The following is a 25,474-nucleotide window of genomic DNA, read 5'->3' as shown; positions in this document are numbered from 1 at the left end:
GGGGAGCTGAAAATCTCACAGATCTTGACCCACACGCACCTCTGGGTACACGCTTGGATCCTGCTCTGCCATTATTTTCCCAGCCGCCTGCAGGGTTCAGGAAGACCGCGGGGCCTCTGCGCGCTGCAGTGTCCACTCAACGGGGCACGCTACCGCTCCTAGTCCTGCTGGACCTGGTCTGAACTCGGCGGGCGAAAGGCAGGCGCTAGAGCCGGTTCCACTGGCGCTTCTGTTCTGACCTCCCCCAAAGTCACACCAGGTTCAGTCCCGCCCACCCACCTTCGGGGCAGCCACTGGCCAGCCTACACACCCAACAGCTGCCCCCGGGGAAGGGGCCGCCCCAACACCGGTCACTTCTCGTGCAGGGTCTGGCAGGCCTCCTGGCGCAGCAAGCCTTACACAATACCCCAGGAATGCCCGCGGCGCCCCGAGTCACATACTCCTAGCGATAACGCCGATAATGCTGACGCCGCCTACACATTGCGCGCATTAATTCAGGTCTGGTTTTGGTGCCCGAGGAGCAGTTTAAAAAAAAATAATTTGAAAAGATCAGTTTTCAAAGCCTTTGGATTTGAGAACGGCAGGTAAGGGGCTGTGGACCTGAAAACGAAGCAATGAAGAGGACGGCGACCGCAGAGAAGGTGGCTGTTTGCTGAGCACGCACGATCATGCTCATATTTCACATACGATATTACCTGATTTTCCCAATAATAACCGAAGGAGCCCTGGCTGGTGCGGCTCAGTGGACTGAGTGGAGGCCTGTAAACCAAAAGGTCCTAGGTTCGATATCAGTCAGGGCGCATTCCTGGGTTGTGGGCCAAGTCCCCAGTAGGGGGCGTGGGAGAGGCAACCACACACTGATGTTTCTCCCCCACTCTTCCTCCCTAAGAAGTAAATAAATAAAATCTTAAAAATAAAATAACCCAATGAGATGCTGTTTTACAGACAAAGAAACCGGAGGTGGAGGTTAAGTGACTTGCCCAGGGTCAGGGCGCGCCAACAGCGGATATGCACGCCCTCGCGCGCGCCCGAAACACTACAGACTACAGCGCATGTGCAGGACAAGCGGTTCGAGACCCCGGAGTCCACAGCCCCAGGGGGCGGTGTTCACGGCTAGTGCGGGACGCCCTGGGTATGACCGGCGCCAACAGGAGGTGCAGAGAAGCCCGGGTACTTCCAGACAGATGGAAATCACGAAGGCTTCTCCCTGTCTTCACAGCCCGGAAAACATTCTGATGCGGAGTGTCTCCTGTTAACAGCTACTCTTCCAATCATCACGACAGGACAAACAAGTGTGATTCAGGGTCTCCGTCAGGTACAGAGAGCAGCGCAGCGGCCGCCCACCAAGGACAAACCAGAGGCGAAGGGCTCTCGCCTAAGGACTAGCTTCTTTAGTGGAGAACTGAAAAGGGGGAGGAAAAAAAATCCCAGACCTCCAAACAGGCCCCTCGCCTCCCACTCAGGAATGGCAGGTATAAGCAGCCATTAAGCTGGGCCTCTGGCCTCGATGGCCACCAAGACAGTGTCTCTCGGAAGTTAAAAGAGGAAAAAAAAAAAAAGTTGGACCAATCCAACCAGAGTCACAAAGCTTGTACGTGCTTTCCCATGCTTTCCAAAGCACATTCCTATCAGAAGAAGCACTTTTCTAATCTGTGGAAAAAACAAGCCAGTCTGGATTTCAACGGCAGTTGAGACATCCTGGAAAATGACAGAGCAAACGACAGAAAGAAGAGGTGTAAGGAATCACTGTTCCGAGGACTTTGATTCCGGCCCCCTCTAGTCCGCTGCCCATCAGGCTGGAAAAGCCGCAGCTGCCCGCAGCTTCTCATAGTCAGCTGGGCAACACCTGAGTCCTGACCTGCATGGCTCCATGGGTTAGGTGTCATCCCGCAAACCCAAAGGCGACCAGTTTGATTCCTGGTCAAGGCACAGCCTGGGTTGCAAGCCAGGTTCCTGTTTAGGGGTGGGCAAGAGGCAACCAATGCATCAGTGTTTCTGTCCCTTCCCCACTGTCTAAAAATGAATAAATAAAAAAGCTTATGATAAGATTTGCTTACGCAGGTGTGAGCGGTCTTACCATTTAAAAAAATAATAATAAATAAATCTTAAAAAACAAACTGAGCAACACCTGAAACGCAGGATCCTAATAAAGACCACTGAGGAAATCGACGCGTAAGAAAAGGCATCGATGGTTTCTAATAAGGAGATGCACACAGGCCTCTCGTTTTGGCGTGAAGCTTCAGGCCTGATCTCTTCTGGGTGACATCTACAGGTTCACAAGTCAAAACTAAACTCCACTGTCTCCTGCCCTTGCCTCTGTTTGTTCAAGTAACCCAGGGTGTCTGTTAATTTCAGCCTGACATGTTCTTCTCAGCAAAAGGCAACGATGACTGCGGGGGGGGGGGGGGGGGCATCCGATTGATGTTTCTCTCACCTCCCTGCTTCTCTCTTTCTCTCCCTCTCCCTCCCTCCCTCCCTTCTTCTAGCATCAACACACATATCCTCGGGTGAGGATAAAAGTAACAATAACAAGAATAATAATATAATGGCAACAATGGGATCTACTGACCTCCACTTCCAAACCAGCCACTTGTTAATCTCATCAACCCAGGATCCATACCCTCAGCCTCATCTGGTTAGAAAAATCTGAAGTCTATAGGCCCACACACACAAATCTTAGTCTTCCAACATCTTTTTCCTACCAGCAACCCGTCAGCATTGTCCTTAAAAGGAATACTAGAGTAAGGTAGTTCTTCCATTCATTTATTCCAGAAACATTACCGTATTTTTCAGACTATAAAATGCACCTCCCCAAATTAGGAAGGAAAATGGGGGTGCACCTTATAGTCCGAAAAATACCGTACCTGAGTGCCCCCTGTCAGATCCTGTTCTCCAGAATACCCATGGGCAGAACCTCTTCAATCCCTCCCCTCTCAAAGACAGGGGTTAAAATTACTTGGATTAACCCAAATTAATGAAAAAGATGTCCCATGTTCATGGAATGAGGCACACTATGGTGAAGATGGCACTATGCCCCAAAGTGCTCTGTAGATTCAATGCAATCAAAATCGCAGTGACTTTTTATTTGCAGAAATTGACAAACTGACCCTAAAATTTACATGGAAATTCCAAGAACCTGGAACAGTCGAAACAATCTTGAAAATGAAGAACAAAATGACAGCACCTGTACTTCCTAACTTCCAAACCCACTGCAAAGCTGCAGAGAACGAAACAGTGTGGCACCGGCATTAGGACACACTGAACGACCGAGGGCACAGATCTGTGAGCCGGCGAACAAAGCCTCCCAATACTGATGACCACCTGATTGACACCTTCGTCAAGGCCACTCAGTGCGGGGGAAGAACAGTCTTTTCAACAAATGGATATCCGCAAGCAAAAGAGTAAGTTGGACCCCGAGCTCACACCACATACAAAAATTAATTCAAAAATGGACTGAAGCCCTAAATGGAAGAGGTAAAACTATAAAATGCTTTGAAGAAAGTCGAAGGATAAATCTTCATGGCCTCAGAAGGGGCGAGGGTTTTTTGCAGGACACCAAAAGCCCAGGCAACAAAAGAAAAAAGGTAGGCTGGGCTTCAAAATGAAACACTTTCGTGCTTAAAAGTGAATTATCAACGGTGAAAAACCACCATGGAATGAGAGAAAATATTTGCAAATCATGTATCTGGTGAGAAGCTGGTGTCAAGAATCTATAAAGAACTCTAACAACAACAATAACAGAAGTGCCGACTTTAAAATGGGCAAAGGACTTGGGGAAAATGGGTATTTCTCCAAAACAGGTAAGTGGGCAAAAAACACGTGAAAAGACGGTCAGCATCTCTGGTCTAGGCCGTGCAGGTGAGACTCGGTCATTAACCCCTCGCTCCCACACTCACCCACCCACCCAATGTTTTCCGGCTGTGAAGTGAGCACCAGAGTCAACGCCAGGTGCCAGGACTACAGAGATGAGCAAGAGCTGCTCCCTACTCTCAAAGGCGCTGCGGCGGAGGGGGAGACAGACTGTAACCCCACAAGCGCAATGCAACATGAGGAGAATACCAAAAGCTAATGTTTATTAATTCCTCTTTTCAACATCTGTATTGATTACCAGTGAGGTGGGAATCAGTTTCCATTTAGAAGTGGGGAAACTGAGGCACAGCACAGTTAAGTCATCTACCCAATGTCACAGAGCCGATAAATGAGAAACCAGGATATGAATCCAGGCGGTGGCTCAAAAGCCTGGGCCCTGGTGTGCGGACCCAGGAGAAATGCCCCTTCTCACGGGGGAGGTTGGGGAAAGGGTCACAGACATAGGAGGTAGCGACTGCAGAGTCTTAGAGGGCGGCCAGGGCTCTGCAGGCCAGGGGTGGGGGTGGGGGTGGGGTGAGGGCACGAACAGCCCAGGCAGAAGGAAGAGTAAGATAGAGATGTGAAACAGCGCGGCACGTTCAAGGAACAGGTTGATATGATTGCTGGAAGCCAGCCCCGAGGTAGCAGGAGCCCAACCCTGCAGGGCCCCGTGTGCCACAGGAGAGAAGTGGTGGCCCCTGGAAGAGCCAGTGAAAGGACTGTATATGCAGGAGCAATGCGGTCGTGTTCTGGCAACAACGTGCAGGGTATGTTGGGGGGGGCGGGCAGGTTGCAAGGCAGAGAGATGAGTTGACGACGCTACAGTAGTCCAGCTGAAGATTATGGAGGCCTGAGTAAGAGCCATGGAAGGGATGAGAGGAGGGGATGACTCAGGAGATATTTCAGAAGCTGACCCAGGGCTAGAAGACCCGCAGGCTGAGTGGACATGGGGCATGCGAGCAGGAAGAGGCCTGAAAAACTTGGAGGTTTCCAGCTGGAGCAACAGGAGAACCACGGGGCTTGAGAAGACAGCAATGGCTCCGCCACAGAGTGTGAGGAGCCCCCAGGACATCCAAGGAAGGTGACCAGCAGGCAGGAGGGACAGGAGCCGAGATGCACTACTGGGAATCAGCACCACACAGTGTGAAACTGGTCAAGTTCATGAGGTTGTCCAGGCAGAATGGGCAGAGTGATAGGAGGGTCCGGGACAGTAGCTTCAAGACTAGGAACATCCAAGGGCCAGGCGACAACGAGCCACCTGCCGAGGACTGGTCAGGAGGAAGGGCAGGAGGTGTGGCATCACGGAGCCAGGAAACGTTTCAAGAAGAGAGCTGGCTAGAGTTTCAACTGTCAAGGGGAGAAAACGAGAAAGAGTAAAACCTGGGCAGTGGTTTTCACAATTAAGACAGTTCCCTACCAAACCACCCACAACAGCAGCACAGCGAGCCCCCCAAGGGGTAGACACAGGCCCCCTGAACAGTGGAACTCCTTTGTCATGCTAACGTTGCATTCTACGGCATGGCAGATTCCTGTCAACGTCGTATCGGCGCCCAAATCCTCAGTGGACATCTCAGGAAAAGCTGGATTTCAGCAGCACCACGGGGCCCCTTAACACACACCTGTGGACTGCAGGGAGGCTTCACTTTGTTTACATGGCTGAGGGTAAGGAATAAGAGAAAAAAAAAAAAAACCAGGGGGAGTAGAACCCAGGGGACAGGTTTCTGGAGTCTGAGGAAAGCGAAGGACTTTTCCCCCAGGAAAACGCACATAGGCAGAGAATCTCAAAACTTCCGCATATAATTTCAGGAAGACCCAAGGACCTCTTGTCTTGAAATGCCACTATCATGAGCTTCTTAAGTGATTAGGGCCACGCGCACTTCTGAAATATCTTCTTCTGCATTATTTCCTATTTTTTGTCATTTTAAACAAGCAATAATCATTTTTATTTAGAGAAAAAGAAAGGAATAAAACTACTTTCACTTCAGGGTTTAAAAAAATAAATAAATAACCCAAGGTGGAACAAGAATTCTTCTCACTAATGAGCCCTCCTTAAAGGGGCATCTCCTCAAACTGAGCAGCAGGGCTGAAGAATTTCCAGACACATCCTGCAATGGGAAAGCAAGCCAGAGCAACGGGAGAAGGCCCAGCCAGGGGTGAGCACGGCGCAGCTCCGGAGGAATCTCCTCCCAACCACCATCACACCACCGCCCTGCTCCTGGGGAGCAGGGGAAACCCGGGCTGCTGGGGGAAGGCGTGGGGCAGCCAGGCCAGCCCAGAACAGGCCTAAGGAAGCCTGATGGCGCCCAGTACTGGACACCAGCCTCGGGTGGGGATGGGAGGCGCAGACTTGTATGGTGCCCCGCAGGTGGATGAGGGGCTAGGCGCAGCTGTAGGCAGGGACGGGCAACTGGAGCTTCCCAGTAGGGCCTCCAGGGCGTCCTTTCCTGCAGCTGGTGGGCAAGCACACCTGCATGCCCTCATGCCGGGACTCCCACACCTCCCCTCGAGGGGCCTCTCCTGCAGTGCCAACCCATTCTGGCAGGGTGGGGTGGGGGCAGGGGCTCAGGAGTCAGACCTCCTAAGCCCTCTGTGAGGCAGATGCATTTCAAGAGTGGGATACAGGGCCTGCGTACTGGAGACTCTGGCTCCCGTTTGGAAACAGCTGCCTTTGGGGTGCTTGGAGGAAGCCAATCTTCCACTCAGGCCTGAGAAATCCCAGGACTGAAAAAAACTGGTGAGGGGAGGCTCGCGGCCGTGAACCACAGCCCAGAGTGTTCCTACTGCTGATTAACTTCGCTGACAGCCATCTTCCCTGTGGGACCGTGGGAAAAACCCGCTGCCCATTGGCCTGGCCTACAGGCCACCTCTCTCAATGCATCTGAACGGAAGGAGTCACCTTCAAGCGAACATCGAAACCTCTGAGAACTTCCGTGGCTGATAACTCCAAGCTGGCTGTCTGGCTGAGGTGGAGGAGGAGGCAAACAAAATCTGGCTCCAGGGCATCCGGGTCCTCTCTTGATGGACGTCTCTCTCTGGAGTGGCAGGACCTGAAAACGTGTTTTTAAGCCCAGAGACATACTAAGTCTTGCCTCACGGGGTGTCAGATTATAGCCACCACAGGCCATAGGTGTGTCCAAATTAAAAAAACAAAACAGGTAACAGGAACCTCAATCCTGAAACAGCAAGGTGCAGTACCCCCTATGGAAGCGTCTTGTGAATGACCAGATGCCACAGAAACGGTGAGCTGTGGGCAGGGACTAGGCAGCCCCCAAACTAAACTGAAATTTCAAACCACGAGTTGAGGTGTGAACTAAGCAGGGAGAATAGGAGAGCCGTTCAGAGACAGCGCTGCGGACTAGATCCAAGTTCCAAGCCCCCAGACCTCTTGGGTTGTCTCTAGGTTAATCCATTAGACCCGTGAGATTCAGGAACATCCCATAAGATGCACGTGCCTGAAAAATGTCCAGCTGAACTGAGAGAACAATACAACCTAACTTCACCTGTTACATAAATTCACTTAATAACGCGTGTGATACGACTTAAGTACAACACGCACAGCACTTCCTCAATCGCGCCTAATGGAAGGGAAAACACCTAGGCCTGAACATCCCCAAACATCTTTATCCCACCCGGGGTTATAAGCAAGCATCTCACTCACCTAGCCCCGTGCGCACAGGACAACCCAACCACCCAGGGCTTAATTCCTTGGACAAGTCTGCCTCGCCCGTGTCCTGTTTCAAATACTCCACAGATTATACTTCGTAAAACCTCCACTTTCTTCCCCGCTTCCTAAATGCGAAATCTTCCCGTAGTAAATTCACGCCGTAAACACACCCAGGGCTTTGTTTTATCCACAGATTTCTCCCCCCTGCTCCCAAGAGAGGTTGCTTTCCCTTCTAAACCCAACCGAGGCCAAACACTGCCATCTGGGGTCACGGCTTCCTCCGCCGCGGAGCGCACTCGCCGGTTCCGGATTCCCCGCGCCGACCGCGGCTCGCACCCCTTCCTGTCTCCGTCTGCCCACGGCAGGCGGCGGGCGCGCGGCGCCCAGACAAAAGCTCGGGCCGTCGGGCCCACGGCCGCGGGCCGCACACCCTTCGGGCCGCGGCGTCCTTCAGCCCAAAGGCCGACGGTCCCGGTGCAACTTTGCAAACGGATAGGAGGGAGGCGCCGGCGCCTGCAGGTCCGGGTGCGCCCGGGTCGGCCGGCACGCGCGTGGGCCGCGGGCGAGGGCGCGAGGGGAGGGCGAGGCGCGCCCCGGCTGAACGCGCGCCGGCGTCCGCAACTTGCCCGCCGGCCCTGGCTGGCGCCCGGCAGGGCCCGCCCGACGGCGAGGCCCACATTGTCCCCGAGGCACGGCCGGCCACCCCGGCGCACAGCCGCTTGCACACGCCCCCTGCCCGGGCCGGCTGCCGGGCCCGGGGCGTCCGCCGGCCTGCCGCGCTCCTCTGTGCCCCGCTCGGGCCAGGCCCTGGCGGCACCACCATCGGCGGCTGCAAAACTTTCTCCTCGTCGCGGCAGGGTGGCGTCGCGGCCGCCCTCGGTCGCGTCAGTCGGTCGGTCGGGAGGTCGGGTGGCGGGTCCCTCCCTTAGCCCCACCCCGGGCCCCCGACCTGGTCCGGCTCCGATTCATAGTCGTCGTCCTCGGCGCTCACGGACATGGCCATGGCTCATGGTGGGCCCAGGCTCGCGCGCGCTGACATGGCTGGAGCAGCGCCGCCGCCGCCGCCGCCGCCGCCCGCCCGGAGCAGGCTCGGCTCGCCCGGGCTCGGGCTCGGGCTCGGGCTCCGGCTGCCGCGAGGAGGGAGCCGCGCCGCGCGCCTCGCACGCCCGCGCGGGAGGGGGCGGGGAGGGGCCGGGGAGGGGAGGGCCGGGGTGCTCATGCATATGCATGAGGCGAGCCAGGAAGGGGCTGGCCCCCCGGGCCGGCGGGCCAATGGCGCGGCCGCGGCTCTCGGGCCGCACACAAAGGGAGCCCGGCCTGCGGTGACACGGGGGCGGACCCGCAGAGGGCGGCCCCTCACGGCAGGCGCGCGGGGACTGGGGCTGCGTGGGGGCGTGCCCCGTGCCCCGCCCGGCCCGCGCGCTGCGGGATACACATGGGTGGCTGGCTGCACGCCGCAGCCAATCTAACAGGAAATGCACGCCCGACCTCGGGTGGGGTCTTTTGTGTGGTCCTGCGGGGCGTCTCGTGGGAGCCCCGGGGCGCACGAGCCGCGGGCTGCAACCCTGCACAAGATGCCAGGCACGGGTCCCTCTGCCCCCGAAGGCGGGCACCCAGGCTCCCGGGTCTGCGCAGGCTCTGGGACCAGGACCTGATGTCCGCGAACCTGAGAACCCCGTGTGCCCAGCGCTTGCAGGCCCGTTGGCCTGGATACGGTCTGGGGGCCCATTTCTCCCCGATGAGGGCATTTGGGTTTGGCCGATCGCCTGGTGCTGCCCTCTCAGCCCTCAGGTTTGCCTTTCCAGGTCCAGAGAGAACTGGTGTTGAACGTGGGGTGATGCAGATGGGAGTTCAGATCGAGCGTCAGATGTGGAGGCTGCCACTGCCAGAGAGAAGCCCTAAATGCGTCTGTCCTAGGTGGGGGCCCCCAGTTCTAGGAGACTGGCAACTCCCTGGGGGCTGGGCCAGAAGGTGTGGGTTTCTAAATTTTTAAACTGTAAAGATTCCTAGTGCTTACTCTGAAAGCAGCCCACTCCTGCAGAAAATTGTTACTGTAAATCCAGATCGAGATTGATTTTAAAAAAAGTCTATGGGGTCACTTACCCCAGCCGCCCTTACTGTGAAGGGGGGCCTCCAACCATTAGCTATAGTGGACAATGCTATTGTGAGCATCAAAACCATAGCGCCACTCCAGCTGAGGAACAGAAAGACTTAGCTCAGGGGCCAAATACTCAGCACGTAGCTAGGAATGCCCAAGGTGACACTAAATGTGCACACCTGTACCTGCTCAGTCTTCATTTGTAAAATGAGAAGGTTTGCCCAACAGAGGAATGGGTGACCTTCTGTTGTTAGATCAGAGGCTTTCCCAAGGTGGGGGGGGAAGCCTGTTAGCTGTGAAATCTGCCGATCGATCGACTCTGCGATGTCATCCAACTGTTACTCACACTCTGGCCACTGGCCCTGAAATCCACTGTGAGAACAGAAGGACCCACAGGCAGGTCTTCGCCTGGTCTTTCAAAGAAGGCAGAATGTGTGGTGGAGAACTTGTAAATAAAACTCAGGAGGCTTCCAGCAGGGAGTCAGCAGGAGTGAGTAAACAGGGATGTCAGTTTTACCGAGTGGGTTTTAAAGTTTGTCTGAAATGTATACACCCACTGACACTATGGGGTGGGGGGGGATCCCAGCAGACTTGCTACTTTTTGAAACATGTCTGCTCTGAGTATCTTATATTCTTCACAATCAAGGTTAACAACAAAAACAAGCCAAAGAATACCCCCCCACACACACACACACCTCGCTCTATGCCCACTGATCTTTTATAAAAAACTGTCTTGTCTGGACCGAAGTCTGAATCCGATGCTGCCTTAGGGGACATGCTACCCAGAAGGAAGACCCTTAAAGAAAGGCAGGAGGCTGATAAAATGCTAATCATGCTGTCACATCATTGTAATTGGCCAAAAATACAAGGGTACAGAGAAACCCAAATAACAGCACATCAACCCGGACTAAAGTGCTGGTTTCTCTCTAAATGGTAAGAAGCTCCAGCTAGCCACTATCCTAACACCTCTAAAAATTCCTCTTCTGACATTTGCAAAGAGCTTCCTACTCCTCTACTCCCTCAATTGTTTCCTTTAGCTAAATGGTGCTCACAATTATCCAATATTGGTTTTGTATGAATAGTGTCCTGGACTGTATATAAAATATATTATGCCAGCCCTTGCCCAGTAGAATTGCCACCTTAAAATTCAGCGTTTACATCATGCCTTAGGCTCATTTTTTCTCCTGGATCTCATCTTTCAGTGACACTAAGAAGCTACCACTCTCCTGGCTCCACTTAGCCTAGGCTTACATTCTCAGAGAGTGCCCTCCAGCGCTGGTGCCACCCAGGTAGTTGGGAAATGCCCTGAGCCAGGAGGATCCAGAAACTCCACCAAGTGGTGAAGGGAGAACAGCAGATGGATGCCAGGTCCGCTTGGGCCGCGTCACCCCCGCCCCTGCTTTCTCTCTGAGTGTCATTTAATGTTCTGTCTGCCTATCAGATCACAAACCCTTTCCGCCCAGGGATTCTGCCCAGACGCAGCCACCTAAGGGTGCTGCAGGCTGACCCAGGGTGGGGACAGGCGGGAGCTAAGGTCACAGGTGGCAGGGAATCAATCTGTCCTCTCCACCTCCACTTCCAGGAACAAGAAAGAAAAAGGGCAGGCAGACTGGGCACTCGTGGCCTGGACTCTGAGCTCCCCCAGGGTGAGGGCGACTCCTGCATGTGGCCCCTTCCCTTGAGCCCAGGTCACAAGTGGCACGGCTACAGCTTGGGAACATTACTTACTAGAGGACCAGGGCAGGAAAAGCAAGTGGATTTTGTGTCCAGACCAGTAAGGGGCTGGCACTCTCCTGGACCAAAGGATGCCGTTTGTCAACATGCCCATGAGGAGGAATAGCAATGACAGAGCAGGCATGCAAGGGGTTGCTTGTTAATGCAAGTAATAATTTATGTGTAGCAAACAGCAGAGAATGCATACCTCCGTTATTTTACTATGATTTCACCATTTTTTTAAAGTGTATTGCTCAATTGATTTCACCACTGGTCTCTCTGTTCTTCAACAGGTTTCCCCCTTCACGGCAAAAGGAGGTCTCTCGGAGGGAGATTTTTCTAATACAATGTAAATAGGAGGACTTTTTGCAAAGTGTCACATAGCAGCTTAGGACTGAAAACGGGGTTCAGAGGATGCCTGAGTGACAAAGGGCTGCAGCGAATTCTGTTAAGGAAATTACTAATGTTACTTAGTTACTTTTTATTGCCCCCCTGGAGAGCCACTCCACAAGCATTTAAAAACCAAGTATACCCCTCAGACAGACCCTTCAAACAGACAGAGCTTTCTGTTAAATAGGGCTCCTCTCCTAAGAATGTCTCCCTACATCACCAACATCAGCCAATAAATATTCACATTCAGTGCAAGACTGTGACTGTGCATAGGATTTTTAAAGAATTAACTAGTTTAACAGGTGAATGGCATCGATCTGAGAAATGTTTTTCCACCACCCACCCCATTTCCAATTCATCTGCTAACCACAGAAAGGTATTTCCCGTCTCTATTTATTTCCCCACAAAATCCAGGCTAAGGCTCAGGGCTCAGACAATTTGGACGGAACAAATGGGTTCGTTTGACACACCGCCCTCCCCACCAGCTCCGGAAAGTTTAAGGAGCTAAAAATGCATAAAATGCCTGTATAATTCCAGTGTACAACTAGGGCTTTTTAAATTTAAAAACATTCTTCATAACAGGGCCAAATCTTCCCCCAGCCACCCACCCTTGGCTTCCCGGCACCACAGCCCCTATCATGTCGATCCCAAGGTCTTTCTCCAAGGTCTTTCTTCCTCCAAAGAAAGACCTTGGAGAAACATAGGACATAAAGAAAATGTCCCGTGCGTTTTAAAAATAGCCATCCTAACGGGTGTTACTTTGTTTTAACTCACTTTATTTTTTTATGCTGAAGTACTGTTTAGAAAATTACAGACATCACACAGACAATTCCACCCCTAAATACTTACGTTTGTATCGCTGAAAAAGAATATTTTCTACTTAGCCAAAATATGTTTTTAAATTCAAAAGACCGAATCCAAAGATTAAGGAAAACGTGATGGTAAAGCAGACAGAGAAGAAGTAAAATTATGACCCTGACCGATGTGGCTCAGTGGGTTGAGCATCGTCCTGCAAAAAAGCAAAAGGTCGCTGGTCTGGTTCCTGGTCAGGCTAGGTTGTGGGTTCAGTCCCCAGTCAGGGAGTGCACAAGAGGCAACTGACTGATGTTTGTCTCACACTGATGTTCCTCTCCCTTTCTTTCTCCCTCCCTTCCCCTCTCTCTAAAAATAAATAAAGTCTTTTAAAAAAATACCAAAATTATGTTCACCACTGATACCAGCTCTGTTCGCAATGGCCGAAATGTGAAGACAAATCAAATTCCATCCAATGATGATGAGTAGGTAAACAAAATGTGGTCTTTCCACCCAACAGAATATTATTCAGCCACAAAAAGCAATGAAGGGCGGACACATACTGCAATGTACATAAACCTTGAAAAATCACGCTAAGTGCAAGAAGCCAGACACAAAAGGCCACATATTACATGACTCCATATACAGGTGTGGGCAAAGTAGGGTTACAGTTGTTCATATTTTTAAAAAGACCTGCAGGTTATGATTATTTATATTATACACATACTCATTTACACATTACATTATTTACATTATTTACACATTCTGTGTTTTGCATACTGACAACTGTAAACCCGCTTCTGCCCACCCCTGTACATGAAATGTCCGGAATCGGCAAATCCACAGAGACAGAAGGTAGATTAGAGGTTGCCGGGGACTGAAGGGGGGTGGGGTTTGGCCCAGGGTTGGGGGAATGGGGTGGGGGTGAGGAGTGACTGCTAATGGGTACAGGGGGGTTTTTTGGCGTGGTGAAATTATCTTGGAATTCAGATGGAAGTGGCAGTGGCACAACATCACGAATGTACTAAATGCCACTGAACTGTTCCCTTTAGAATGCTTACTTTTATATTATGTGATTTTTACCCAAATGAAAAAGTGTGTGTGTGTGTGTGTGTGTGTACCGTTATTTAACACTGATCTTACTTCCTTTCCCTGAAAGGTAAGCTGGTTGGGACTGTTGGGCCTAAACCCTGGGGCGAGTTGAAACTAATCAAACCAAGGAGAGAGTTGAACTAACTTTTCAGGGAGCTGCTGACAATCACTGATGGGCTCAGACAAAACCTGAAAGCCTCTCACTTAGGGACGCAGGCCTGACAAATGCAAATGCTCACAGGTGGGTGTGGGTGTGGCTGGGCGGACGCGCACAAACACACACACTCACTCACTCACACAGGCCGAGCCCTTCCTTCATTTTCCGTTCTTGCTTTTCTTTTAAAAGGGCTTATCTCCAGCAGGCCAGTTTGCCTTTGAAATCCCCCTGGATCTATGAAAATCCATGAGTTTATTATGACACTCAGAATAGAAAAAAACCTGACAAAACTCTTCTGTCACCACTGGAAGCTGCCACGAAACAGGCTCCTTTCTGAAAATTGGGGGTTTTTTTGTTTTTGAAAATTGGTCTTTAAAGGGGAAGAAGAAGAAGCAGGCATGCGGCCCTTTCAGGAGGAACTGTATGGATGAGGGAAACCTCTGGGGAAGAACTGGAGCGAGTCCGCATGGGAGGGGTGACATGCTTTACTCTGCCTCCGGACACAACTACTGATCCAGGGAAGAACGATCAACCGATGTTGAAACCATCTGTAAATGGTGGTGGGAAGCAAGGGGCCGACGCGTCCCCTTCCAGATTATTCTACGGAGGAAAGATGGACAAACATAACTGAGTAATGGGGGAAGAATCAGGCCGCAACCACCTTAATCACCATGATATTTAACTTTCATCTAACCAGGCCTTTAGATTTACTGTCTAGTTTACAGAAATTCCAAGAGAGAGGGGGGCAACAGCGAAAAGACATAAGGAAGCAAACAGATACACACGTGAGTAGGACTTCCTGCACGTTCCTTCTCTACAAAGCATCGTCCTGAGAAAGGTCTAGATAAAAAGAGGGAATTACAAAGAGCTTCAGTGCGTGGTCCGGACTGGATCCTGCTCTGGGCAATGCAGCTACAAAGGATGATCTGGGAAATCTGAGTATGACCAGGACGACCAGGCATTAGGTGGTATTAAGGAATTATGACATTTTTAAGGGGTAATAACATTATTTTGGCTATGTATAAAATCTTCTTTTTCAGAGACGCAAGCGCAAGCATTTAGGGGAAGAGCTGCCATGTCTGTAATTTTCTAAACAATACTTCCGCCTAAAAAATGAAGTGAGTTAAAAAGAAGTAACAGCCATTAAGATGGCTATTAAAAAAACAAAACAGAAAATAACAAGGGTTGACCAGGATGTGGAGAAATGGGAGCCTTTCTGCACCGAGGTTGGGAATGTGAAATTGTGCTTCTGCCGTGGAAAATGGGGGCGACAGTTCCTCAAAAACAGAGCACACGATCACCATCGGACCCAGCAGTTCCACTTCTGGGTTGATACCCAAAAGAACCGAAAGTAAGCGCTGGAAAATATGTTTGCACTCCCGTGTTCATAGCGGCATTATCTACAACAAAGATGGAAGCAAGCCAAGTGTCCACCAACAGATGAATGGAAACACAAAACGTGGGCCGTCACCCTTGCCAGGTGGCTCGATTGGTTGGAGTGTCGTCCCGTACACCAAGAGGTCGTGGGTTCGATTCCCAGTCAGGGTGCATACCTAGGTTGTGGGTTCAATCCCTGGTCAGGGCGCATATGGTAGACAACCAATTGGTGTTTTTCTTTCACATTGATATTTCTCTCTTTCTCTCCCCCTTCCTCTCTCTCTCTAAAAAGAAAAATCAATAAAAACATATCCTCGGATGAGGATTTAAAAAAACAAAACAAAACCATGACTGTGGTCCTTCCACACAATGGAATATGGTTCAGCCATAAAGAGGAAGAGAATTCTGACACAGGCGACGACATGGACGAACCTCGAAGATATTACGCTAAGTGAAACAAGCCAGACACAGAAAGACAAATCCTGTGGGACTTCACTTCCTCAAGGTCCTCAGAGCTGTCAAATTCACAGAGACAGAAAGCAGAGTGGGGGCACCAGGGTCTGGGAAGAGGTGGCAGGGAATGGGAAGTTACTGTTTAATGGGGTTTCGATGAAAAAATTCCGCAGATGGAGGGTGGTAATGGTTGTACAACGATGCGAATATCCTTAAGGCCACTGAATTGTACACCTAAAAATAGTTAGAACAGTCAACTCTATGTTGTGTTTATTTTTCTACCATTTACAGAACAGTGATAGCCCTGGCTGGTGTAGCTCAGTGGATTGAGTGCAGGCCTTCGAACCAAAGGATCACCAGTTCGATTCCCAGTCAGGGCACGGGCCTGGGTTGAGGGGCCAGGTCCCCAGTGTGGGGTACGTGAGAGACAACCACACATTGATGTTTCTCTTTCTCTCTCTTTCTCCCTACCTTCCCCTCCCTCTAAAAATAAATAAATATATATTTTGAAAAAACAGTGATAGAAATAAATATAAAGAAATAAGACCCTTGCCTAGAAGAACCAATCGACTGAGAACAGCCAAACTAACAAACCTCCTATGGTTGCCCCACACCCGGTCCCCTCCTACCATCTGGTCCCACCAAGCATTCACAGAGAGAGAGCAATGACCGTAAATATGCCCCCAAAATCATTTTTATAAGTGAAATTATCTCTGAGCTCCTGCAAAGTGCTTCGCCTAGTCACGTGCATTCATGGGTGGGGAAGGTCCGTGTGTTAGAGCAGGTTCTACTATGGGTCCTACTTCCTGCTATATGTTGTGTTTTTTTTTTTTAATTTTTCAATTACAGTTTACATTCAATATTATGTTGCATTAGTTTCAGGTGTGCCCACCTACGTTCTTTGTCCCTACAAATATACATTCCCTTCCCACCTGTGTAACAGTGTCAAAAATTAAAGTGTCAATAATTCCCCTAACGGAGCTTTTGTCTCTGGAGCGCCCGGCTGTGGAGAAAGATGGTCTGACAGCAGTAGGCAGCACGCACACCCATCTCTCTGACAAAGCCAAACCCCAGAGAAGGGGAGAAAAAGGAACACGACAACTAGTTCCCGGCGTCAGTGACCAGGTGTCCTCCTTTCAAATGCAACAACGTCCAATGACACGTGACAAAAAGAGAGGTCTGAAGGACAGGCCACCGTCCCAGAAATACAACCGTGATAATGGCACTCGGTCCCCCTCGCAGTGCCTGCCCGGCTCTCCGATTACTCCACCGAAGGCAGGAACTGCCGCGACTGCTTTCCAAGAAGTTGTCGTTGGCATTATCAACGCAGACGGCTGAGCGGGTTACAGCCCAAGAAAGAAATGCGGGTCTGCACTTTAATTACAGGCTATTTCGGCCAAGCGCTGTCTTCACGAGCAGATGAAGCGGTTGCACAGGGACACAGACGACAGCTGAAAATCTCCAGGTGAGACAGGGTCTCTCTCAGTCGGCAGGCAAAGGGGAATGACCGAGTCTGGGGGGCAAAAGGATCTGGGCCCTAAGGGTGTCCAAACTTGGCGTCTCTGGGCCACACTGGAAGAAGAAGGGTTGTCCCGGGCCACACATGAAACTCACTGAGACTCGCATCTCATACACACACACACAAATCTCATAATGTTTTAAGTAAATTTATGATTTTGTGTCGGGCCGCTGGTTGGACACCCCTGTGGCCCTTTCTCAGGACTCTTCTAGTCAGCGTCCTTCCTACAGTTGGGTGGGACTGGGACACAAAAGTTAAGTCAGGAGAGGTCCTTATTCACATGGAAGACAGGATTCAGAGGCATCTGGAGAACAAAAGGACTAAAAATAATGGAATACGACTTCATCTTTTGGAAGCTCTAGGAAGACCTTGTTATCAAGTCCATTCATTCAATAAGCATTTCCTGGTCCCTTACTACCTGGGACCAATCATGCCTGACAGGATGCAAAAAAGACAAGGAAAGAAATCAATAGGCGAGCTCCAGTCTCTAGAAACTAGTGGGAGCTTAGGACAGACATGCAATAGCAGTCAGAATAAAATGTGGAAATCCAATGGAAACAGAAACTGGGGAGTGTATCGCCAGGACCTTGGCAGGAAAAGGATGGCACCCTGGCTCCCTCCCACCCAGTCTTGGGGAAGAGTTCAACAGAGGCTCAATCACAGAGCGTAAGGTAAGGTTGGAGAAGCCAACACAGGATGGCGAGGCAATGCACTCTGGCCCTAGAGACAGTGACAAACTGTTACCTCCCTTTGGCTGATGGGCTAGGGGCGGGAACAGTTACCAGAAGCATAGAGAAAAGCTGGAGAAGGCCATGGAATAGGAGCCATGGTCTTCGATGGAAGGAAACTGCCAAACGTCAAGGTTCCCACAGGGAGGAAGCTGGGGGAACAAATACCCCAGGCCCCACTCTCCTCCCATGTTCCCATCTCCTGCTGGTTCCTCCCAATGGCTGAGCCCAAGCAGAAGCCAGAGAGACCAGAATGCCCTCTGATCTCTGAGGTGGCCCACAGAGCAGACTGGACATGAGGGTGCAAGTAGAAAACACACAGATCAGGCGGCTTCCTAGTGAAGAAGGAAATTGGTTGGGCACAGAGGTGGCGAATTTGTTTGTAGGGAAATAAGAGCATTCTCAAAAGGGGGCACAGTATGAGCAAAGACCCAGGCCAGCAAGGAAATGGAAAACAGGGTGTAACTCGGCTTCCCTGCTGGGCCAGGCCGAGAAGAGGGACAAGCCGTCACCAGATCCTAAGGTGGAGCTGCGGTTGAAGACTTGGGTGCTAGAGGCCAGGACAGGGATTTGGGGGATGACTTAAAGAAGACAGAGAGCCACGGAAGGTTTGATAGCAGGTTTCTGGGCTGAACTGTATTTCCCCCCAAATCCATGAGGGTGAAGTCGTCCGCCCAGACTGGGACCGTATTTAGACACAGGGTCATGACAGAGGTGATTAAGTTAAAACGCAGTTGGTCCTTAGGACCCTAGTCCAATGACTGGCGTCCTCAGGAAAGAGGAAATTCGGAAACAGACAGGCAGAAGGAAGGTGACAGAAAGACAGCTCCAGCTCGCACTGAAGCCGGCAGGTGAGGCTGTTCCTGTTCCGTCCTGCCCAGCCCTCACATCTGGTGTGATGACAAACTTCCACTTCCTGGCTTCAGTCCCCTCCACTAAGAGGGGGTTGGGGGGCGGCTAGCTCTGATGGCATGCTTGTCATACGGTTTAGCCACTGACAAATTTTGGAATCAGAGCTCACATAAGCTGGTCAGAGACCTCGGTCCCAGCTTGTACAGAAAAGGTGGCGTCCCTGAGCCATCGGTCATTTTCTTTGCACTGGATGCTTCTGCCGTTGATGTAAACAACTTTGTTCAGAATAAGGGGACTGCCTCCTGAGGGCCAGATTTTATCAAAGGTGTCGGGCGGGCTCAGGGGCACCAGCTGCACTCCAGACTCCACAAAAGCCTTCGCTGTCATTTAGGAAACCCCAGGGGATTCCAGACAAGGGCCCCAGATTGGTTTTTACTCGCTCCCCTCCCTGCACCCTGCTCCCTGCTGCTGCACATCACTGGTGCCACCTTGGAGGCTGCCCTGTCACAAGGCCTCTCCTGCACCCTCTCCTCCTACCTGGCCCAGTGGGGGAGGTGGTTGCTTCAGCTGCCTCCACCCCCAGGGGCACATTCTACGGCAACGGTCGCCCGAGTGAGAAAGGGAAAAAGAAGCACTTTCTGAAACCAGCCCCCTCGTAGGAAACTCCAGTCATTTCAGCACAACCCGTGACCACTTCAGGGAAATTAAGCCACTTGGGTCTTGCTGGAGATTAAGTTTTATTATGAGCCAATAATAATGGGAAATGTCTCTAAACTTTTCACTCCATTCTCTGCTCCTGGCTCTTCCTTCTATGTCCTCTATTTCTACTGAGAAAATCACCCACCTTCTGGGAGGGCAGATTCAGGGTTGTATCATTTACTTAATGATTACACACCATTATTACAAAAAGCTGTAATTGCCATCGCTGACGGATGGCCTACCACTGAGGTATTTCACAGACAGCATCTTGCAGGAAAGGCGTTATCAGTCCCTTTTACAGAGGAGTAAACTGAGGCTCAGACTGGCCCACAAACACCCAGCTAGAAAGTGGCACAGCCAGGATTTGACCCCCAGCTGCACCTGACCCCAGAGTTCACCCTGGTCGTGGATGAGAATTAACTGTGAAGCATTTAGAAAGTTCAGGTTCCCAGGCCCCGTGCCAAACCCACCGAATCACAGTATCCAAGGTGGGGCCCCAGAAGCTATATTTTTAAACCCATTCCCCTCACTGGGCCACACTCACTGTCTAGGAGACCACCTGGCCCTGAGCACACGCCATAAACGTTAGTCCTTCTCCTCGTCGTCTTCCTCCTCCTCCTCAACTGTACACCACCAATGTCATTACTCTGGCAGTGACAGGAATTGGAGCAGAGGACAAACAGGAAGTACATGGGGGCCTCTTACACCAGCTGAGTTTTGTGCCTCTCTTTCAGGGAAAGGCCATCAGGCCCCCGGATCTAAACGACCAACTGTGGCAGAAGGGGAACAGATACAAAGCAGAACCCAGGGTGACGCACACATCAGGGTGTGTGTGTGTGTGTGTGTGTGTGTGTGTGTGTGTGTGTGTGTGTGTCTTGCCTCCTCCCGTGGTTCCTGGGTGGCCCCGTAACAGCCTCGTAAAGAAGCTGCTCCAGTAACTGCTGAAGAGGACTGCCCCCACATTCCCTGTGATGCTACTTGTTCATACACACTCCAGCCACTTGGCTCCTTCACTCCAAAAAAATTGCCAGTAATTGAAATTCAAGTGGCAGCCATCTTTGGCCACTAGAGATAATGGATTAAGAACCAGGACACTGCCCTGGCTGGTGTGGCTCAGTGGATTGAGCACTGGCCTGCAAACCAAAAGGTAGCTGGTTCGATTCCCAGTCAGGGCACATGACCTGGGTTGCTGGCCAGGTCCCCAGTAGGGGGCGCACTAGAGGCAAATGCACATTAATGTTTCTCTGCCTCTCTTTCTCCCTCCCTTCCCCTCTGTCTAAAAATAAAATAAATAAAATCTTAAAAAAGAAAAGAACCAGGACGCTTCAAAAGGCTCGCTTTCCACATGTGGCCAGGACTCAGCCTCCCCCCTTCCTCAGCTTCCTTCCCATGAATGAAACAGCAAGCTGGCTAAGTAGCATTGTCTGGCTGGTGAGCAGGTCTACTAGCTCCTGAGTTCAGAGGTCAGGCTTCAAATAAGCTCAGTTCCCTCGGCTTGGTTCTAAGGTCACAGACAGGCCCCCCGAATCCCACCACCTGGTCATGAAAGGAGTTGAACAGAGTGTAGGTGGATCAAACAAATCTGGCACCACCGGTGAAAACAGCCAATCGAGGGGATGGTGACGGATGGCGGTTCAGTAGCATCTTTGATTTGAAAGACGCCACATCAGAAATGACCTCCCGGCACCTAATCAGTTCCAGGAAAGGACCTCGTTCTCCGGGAGCCAAGGTGGGAGATCAAAGCGTTGCTAGCTGATCATCATTTATCATTAATTACTTGTGAAGTAACCTGACCCAGACCCAGTGCCGCTCCCTACCTCGCATCCTGACAGCCTCAGTGGGCACCCTTGATCTCTCAACCCAACCTGCATGAAATGGAGAGGAGGCCGGCCTGCAAACCTGGGAATCAGGAGACCCCGGGCGGCCCAGGCACTTGGTCGTTTACTCACTTCTTCCGCTCCTGCTCACTTTTTAACCCCACAAGCCAGGAAATGCATAAATATAGCACCCGGCCTCCACTCCCCCCACTCCCCCCTCCCCGCCACATTTCATTGAGTTCCTGAGAGCACGGAAACCCATCTGGCGACAAAAGCGCCTTACTATTCGCAGCTGTGTGGCCCCGAGGGTGGCAGCGTGCCTCTGAGTGCCCGTTTCCACAGCACCCTGGAGATAAGACGACCCACCTGCTGGCCTCCTTGTAAGGGTTAAATAAGGTCTGGAAACTGCATCCAACAACTGGTGTGTACCACTGACGGGGAATAGCCAGGGGATTTGGGCCGCAATGGCAATAATTTATTTCTAGAACTGGGGGTGGGGGTGGAGGTGGATGGTATTATTATTACTATATTATTTATACCTGTTTGTGACTCTGAACTATTGATAATTTACAGTAAATGGTATAGGCTGAATTGTGCCCCCCACCACCAAAGTCCTATGTTGGAGTCCACGGCCCCCAGTACCTCCAAATGTGACTGTATTTGGAAACAGATCTTTAAAGAGGTAACAGTTAAAAACCAGGCCGTTAGGGTGGGGTGCTAATGCAGTGTGACTGGTGTCATTGTAAGGACAACGACACACCCAAAGGGAAGCCCTTGTGGAGACACACAGGCCGTGGCCATCTACACGCCAAAGACAGGCCTCAGAAGCAACGCACCCTGTCCACTGACACCTGATCTCCGACCTCTGCCCTCTGGCACCACGAGAAAATGAATTTCTGTTGTTGAGGCCACAGAGTCTGCAATTACTGTTACGGTAGCCCTCCCAACCTCAGAAAATAAACATGGAAGAAGTGATAGAAAATATAAACTAAATTACAAAGGAAAAGGTTTGGCTAGCATGACTTTCAGCAAAAAGGCAGACCATAACTGTCGGTGGGGGCTGGAGAAGCTGGAACCCTCGTGCACAGCGGTGGGAAGGGAAAACAGTGCAGCCGCCATGGCCAACCGTCCCGCCACCCCTCAAAAGTTAAACATAGTGGCACCATCTGACCAGTCTGGGCATCTACCCAAAAGAAACGAAGACATAGGCTCACATCAAAACCTGTACACGCATGTGCATAGCAGCACTATTCACAATCGCTACAAAGTAGAAACAGCTGCAAAGATGCCCATCAACAACCCTGGTCTGGTCGGGTAGCTCAGCTGGTTATTGTCCCAATATGCCAAGGTTGTGGGTTCTATCCCCGGTCAGGGCACATACAAGAATCGACCAGCGAATGCACAACTAAGTGAAATGACAAATTGATGTTTCTCTCTCTCTCCCCTTTCTTCCCTCTAACATCTACTTTTTTAAAATGCCCATCAACATGAGTGAAGGGGGGGAAATGGGACAACTGTAATAACATAATCAATAAATATATTTAAAAAATGCCCATCAACAGATGAATGGATACACAGAATGTAACATGTATCCATATGTTAGAATATGACTTAGCCATAGAAAGGAATGAGTACTGATACATGTTCAACTTGGATGAAGCTTAAAAATATTATGCTAAGTGAAAGAAACCGATCACAAAGGGCCACATACTGTATGATTCCATTTCTATGAAATGTCCAGAACAGGCAAATCCAGAGACAGGAAGTACATCAGTGATGGCTGGGAGAAGGGGTAGCTTAGAAAAAAGTAGAATGATTGCCGAGGGGGCTTCTTTTCGAGAGTATAAGAATGTTCTAAAATTGTGGTGATATCTGTACAACTCCCTCAATATTTTCAGTATGCCAAAGAATCTCATTGTGCACTTTAACCTGAGACTGAGAGGTATGCAAAATATATTTGTTTTATTATAAGGTGTTGTGAAAGTAAAACCGGTACCCAGAAGTGTTGCTGAATGTCGAAGGTTCTTCCCTCTCCCTCCCATTCACTCTTTCCCACCGGCCTAGGGGCTCCAGTTTGTCCCACTGGTGCTGACACCAGCCCAGGCAGAGTTTGGGTGCAGACCAGTGCTTATAATGGATCCTCCTTGGGAATCTTAGGTAAGGGCTGCTCCTCCCAGAAGCAAGCTTCCCTGTTTCCAAGACTTTGGAGGAAAGTGGGGCAGAGGTCTGTTTTTTAAAAAAAAAAAGCTTCCATGACTGGTGTGACTCAGTGGGTTGGGTGTCATCCTGCAAACTATAAGGTCACCAGTTCTATTCCCAGTCAGGGCACATGTCTGGGTTGCGGGCCAGATCCCCAGTTGGGGGCGTGTGAGAGGCAACAGATGGATGTTTCTCTTGCACATCGATGTTTCTCTCCTTCCCTTCCTCCCTCCCTTCCCCTCTCCCTAAAAATAAATAAATAAAATCTTTTTAAAAACAAAAAATAAAATGCCCATAAACCCCCTAGGAGTGGGCCAAGGGTTCCAGGCCCGGAAGCCAGGGCACATGTGTAGTCCTGGAGTGATTTGCCTGGGGAGGCTCATTTGGGCCTCTCCGTGAATTCTGAGAGGACAGTGGGCAGTGGTGAGCTTGTCTCTTTAAAAGCCCACATTCTGCAAACCATGATCCTGCCCCCCAGGAAGCAGTGAGGCAAAGCCATGGTTTCCCCTGCAGGTTCTGAGCAACTGTGGGGCCTGGCTGGGTTGCCTCAAGGTGCTATGTCTGCAAGAACAGTCTGTGGTCTGACCAGTGGCATTTCTATTTATCGCCCATGTCGGGGAAAGCCAACCTGCAAACCCTGTACGGTTCCACGGACTGGGGAACTGAAGGCAGAAGACAGGGTAGCGAATCCCTCTCCTTTCCCACTGCCATATAAACTACCACTCCGTTTCACAGAGTATTAGAATCCAATGCCCTCAATACCCACAGGAACGGGTGTCCTTCATCCCAACGGGTCCACATTTAGGGGTCTGCCCTAAGGAGATAAACAAAAGGGAAAAGAATAGCCTAAAACAACACTGTCCAGTAGAAGTAGAACGTGAGCTACGAATGGATTTAAAAAAATTTTTTTAAAGATTTTATTTATTTATTTGTAGTTTTAGAGAGGGGGAAGGGAGGGAGAAAGAGAGGGAGAGAAACATCAATGTGTGAGAGATACATCCATCGGTTTGCCTCTCACACGCCCCCAACTGGGGACCTGGCCCACAACCCAGACACGTGCCCTACTGGGAATTGAACCAGCAACCTTTAGGTTTGTAGGCCAGCACTCAATCCTCTGAGCCACACCAGCCAGAGCTGGATTTAAAAAAATTTTTGTAGCCACATTTAAAAAGGTAAAAAGAGACATGTGAAATTAATATTAATAATCCATCTGTTAAACCCGTACATCAACTAGGGTTGCCCAATTAATTTTTTTTAGGGTTGACTGATTCAGCAAATAATAAAAATAAAGTATTCCCAATTACACTTCAGAGGAACAATAAATAATCTTTTTTAGCATAAATATATCCCATATAACATGTAGGATATACTTATATCAAAAACTTTACTTGTTGTTTATCTGAAATTCAAATTTAAATGAGCATCCTTTTAAAAAATCTGGCAACCCTAACTCCAACATGCAATCACATAAAAAATTAAATTAATGAGATATTTTACACTGTTCTTTTCTGGGGTAAGTCTTTGAAACCCACTGTGTCCCTGACACAGCGGTGAACTTGGGCTTGCCCTGTTTCAGGTGCTCAGCAGTCACATATGGCTTGGTGGCTACCATTCTGGACAGCATGGATCTAGCATGTTCCTCTCAGTGTTTTATATAATGGCAAAAAAAAAAAATCAGAAATTCGCCAAATATGCATCAATGAGGAAGTTGCTTAAGTTGCAACTAACATTTGGAGAGCACCAACCATGGGTCGGTCCTGGTCCTAAGGACATGCGATCCTCACGACCACCATTCAAATTAGATCCCTCTTCACAAACACGGGAAGGAAGCAAGGTTCTGGCAGTTTATACAGCTTGCTTAAGAAAGCGGGGAAGCCCTGGTCGGTTGGCTCAGTTGGTGGGAGCATCGTCCCATGCACCGAAAGGTTGCGGGTTTGATGCCTGGTCAGGGCGCACACCTAGAATGCTGGTTCAATCCCCAGTCAGGTTGCGAACGGGAGACAACCTATCCAAGTTGTTCTCTTACACTGATGTTTCTCCCTCTCTCTCATTCCCTTTCTCTCCCTAAAGTCACT

At 50.4% G+C, this 25,474-nt stretch overlaps 1 protein-coding gene across 8 annotated transcripts in view; it reads right to left on the bottom strand.

Annotated features, from left to right (window-relative positions):
• The window catches only part of KDM2B (lysine demethylase 2B), a 99,717-nt gene that overhangs the window by 14,926 nt on the left and 59,317 nt on the right, over positions 1-25,474 (bottom strand). The window lies entirely within an intron of this gene.

Source organism: Desmodus rotundus, chromosome 7 (assembly GCF_022682495.2).
Source record: "Desmodus rotundus isolate HL8 chromosome 7, HLdesRot8A.1, whole genome shotgun sequence".
NCBI classification, from domain to species: domain Eukaryota; kingdom Metazoa; phylum Chordata; class Mammalia; order Chiroptera; family Phyllostomidae; genus Desmodus; species Desmodus rotundus.
Note: the sequence above shows the minus strand (reverse complement) of the source record. Positions and strands in the feature narration are given on the sequence as shown.